The sequence below is a fragment of the Octopus bimaculoides genome, chromosome 15, assembly GCF_001194135.2.
Source record: "Octopus bimaculoides isolate UCB-OBI-ISO-001 chromosome 15, ASM119413v2, whole genome shotgun sequence".
Classification (NCBI taxonomy): domain Eukaryota; kingdom Metazoa; phylum Mollusca; class Cephalopoda; order Octopoda; family Octopodidae; genus Octopus; species Octopus bimaculoides.
The window spans coordinates 2256756-2259995 of NC_068995.1; the positions used below are offsets into that span (position 1 = coordinate 2256756).

At 37.1% G+C, this 3240-nt stretch overlaps 1 protein-coding gene across 1 annotated transcript in view; it reads left to right on the forward strand.

Moving 5' to 3' along the window:
* Positions 1–3240, forward strand: part of LOC106871305 (serine-rich adhesin for platelets) — a 185792-nt gene that overhangs the window by 146593 nt on the left and 35959 nt on the right. The window lies entirely within an intron of this gene.

Below are 3240 nucleotides of genomic sequence, written 5' to 3' on the forward strand. Positions count from 1 at the left end.
CACACACACACACACACACACACACACGCACACACACACACATGCACACAAAAAGCTGTCTACATGTGTGTGTATATGTGATGGAAACATATAACTGTGTTTCTGTGTGATGAAAGTGTATAACAGTGAGTGTGTATATATGTGACATAGGTGTATAGCTGTGTGTGTCTGTGTATCTATGCTTGTGTGTTGAGTGTTGATGTCTATGTATGTATGTATGTGTGTATGTATGTATGTGTGTGTGTATGTATGTATGTGTGTTATGTATGTGTGTGTATGTATGTGTGTGTATATATATATATATATATATATATATATATATATATATATATATATATATATATATATATATATATATATATAACTTTTGATAAGTGCCAAATTTCTATCAATTATTAATAAAAACATACATATATACTCGTGTTTTGAGATCTATTTTCCTATTTGCATCACCAAACCTACTGTGTGTGTGTATCAGTCTCCATGTATATGTAATGGGCATATATAAATTTGTGTATGTGTGTGTGTAGCATGTGTGTGAGAGTGTGTGTGTGTGTGTATCACATATTTGTGAATATGCCACACAATAATAGCAATGATGAAGTAAATAATGCATAAAGCATTTGTAAAGCAAAATACATAGAATACGAAACAACCTTATCGTATCCCACAATTATTGATTTGTTATAAACATTATCACATGACACAGCTATAGAGGATGGAAATATAGATGCTTTGAGAAGATACAAAATCAGTGAATCCAGCTATAAATGATACAGCATGTAGATATACTGGGTTAAAATGCCCTCAGATTGAGAGAAAGCTGAAGGCTACATGTGGGACTCAAAGCTGCTTCTGGTATACTACGCAACTGTAAATATTGTTACCAAAGTTCAGCTTGTAATGAAGCTTCTCCACTCTGACTGCCATAGATATGCAGAGGACAATGCACACACATTCGTGTATCCCTCTTTTTCCTCTTTTCTTTTTCTTTTGATGAAGGACTAACATCCAAAACGTCAAGACTCTTTCCTTTCTTATTAAGTGTTACACTGGCCTTCTATACATACATGCATATATATATATATATATATAATGAACTCAATAATAATAATAATGATAATAATAATGATGATAATAATAATGATAATAATAATAATCATACAAGGGTGAGCAATGAGTGGGGACAATACAGATAATAAAAAGCATTTTTTATTTTGACTTAATTAGTGGATAACGAGTTAAATATATAAAATCAGAAATGTTATGCATAGATAAGATATGGATTGAGATGAAAGGAAGGAGATGTAAGTGGTATGATGATGATGATGATGATGATGAATGATGATGATGATGATGATGATGATGATGATGATGATAGTGGTGGTGGTGGTGATGGCGGTGGCAGTGGTGAGGTTTAGTTTCAAGTTAAGTCTAACAGAGCAAACCCCTGACCGTCAACATTCCAAACATGACCATTGCACTTTTTTAAGTGTATCTAGGACTACATTAAAGAATACGTCCCTTCCTCATTCTAAACAGTAGAGTGTTTTTAGACTGCTGTTTCTAGTGAGTCACTACTCGGAGGGGGCAATCATTTGTTCAAAACAGGGGGATGTAGATGTTGTTGATGGTGGTGGTAGTGGTTTAATAAGAATGGTGAAAGACTTTTAAGCTGAAATGACAAGCTTAACCCAGTTAAACTCTGAGTTCAAATTCTGGTGTCTCCCCATCAGGTAAGTACTGCAGGGCGGGGGTGGGGGTGAGGTAGGGTCGTTGGGGTGTTGGTGGTGGTGGTGGTAACACTCATTAATCATTGATTTTCTTCAACATCATCATCATCATCATCATCATTTCACTGGTGATTGCTTTTGTTGTTCTTCTTCATGTCGTTATTGTTGTTTTCATTAGCAATGTTGTTTCATAACTTTGGTGCTGTTGTTGTTGTTTTGATGCTGTTGGGTCATGGTCATGATGATGATGATGATGATTATGGTGGTGGTGGTGGTTTTGGTGGTGATTGTGATGGTGATGATGGTGGTGGTGATGAAGGCAATGATTGTGGTGGTGGTAGTGATTGTGATGGTGGTGGTGGTGATGGTAACAATCATGATGATAGTTACGGAATATGATGATGCTGACAACAATGACGACAGCAATGATGATGAGGAGGAGCAGAAGGAAGCTGATCATTGATGATGATGATGATGATGATGGCGTTATTTGTGGTGGTGGTGGTGGTGGTGGTGAGGATGATGATGGTGATGGTGGTGGTGGTGGTGGTGGTTGTGGTGATGTTGGTGAGGATGATGATGGTCGTGGTGGTGGTGGTGGTTGTGGTGGTGGTGGTGGTGGCAATATTGAGAATGATGAGGATGATGATGGTGATGGTGGTGGTTCTGGTCATGATAATGCTGCTGCTGCTGCTGCTGATGATGATGATGATGATGCTCTGAATGATAATGCTGTAGTGTTAGTCGTCGTTGTTGTTGTTGTTGTTGATGATGATGATGATGATGGCGATGGTGGTAGTAGTGATCATGATGATGAGGAGGTTTATGATGATGATGACGACAAGGAGGTGGAGGTGGAAGGAGGAGAGTGACAATGATGATAATGAGTACGATGGTGATGATGATGATGATGATGATGATGGAGGTGGCAAAGGTGGCAGTGATGACAGTGGTGATGGTGATGATGATACAAATCCACTTGCAAGGCTTTGGTCAGTCACCCAGGGTCTGTAGTAGAAGACAGCTGACCAAGGCACCACTCTGTGGGATTGAACCTGAAACAGTGTGTTCAGGAAAAAAGAAAAAACCGTCTTAACCCCGATCAGCCACAACTGCACCTACAGAATAGAATTCATCTTATCATGTATGTTGTAGTCGTGATTCAGTATTATCCAAACAAAGTATTATCCAAACATGAGATGACATCTTAGCCAGGAGGTTTGTTATTTCGCTTCGTTCAGCTTTACATCTACTCTTTGTAAAGACTTGTTGGCTTTTAGCTTTGTTTTAGTTCAGATTTAAACATTTCTATTCAGCTGGGTTTTTTTTTTTTTTTAAATGCAAATGCATTTTGTCCGTGATATTTTTATAACATTCGTTTATGAACAATTGTATTTGTCAATTAATGCTTTCACAAGAGCTTGTAAAATTGTGTGTGTGTGTATGTATATATATATATATATATACATATATATATATATATATATATATATATATCACATGCATG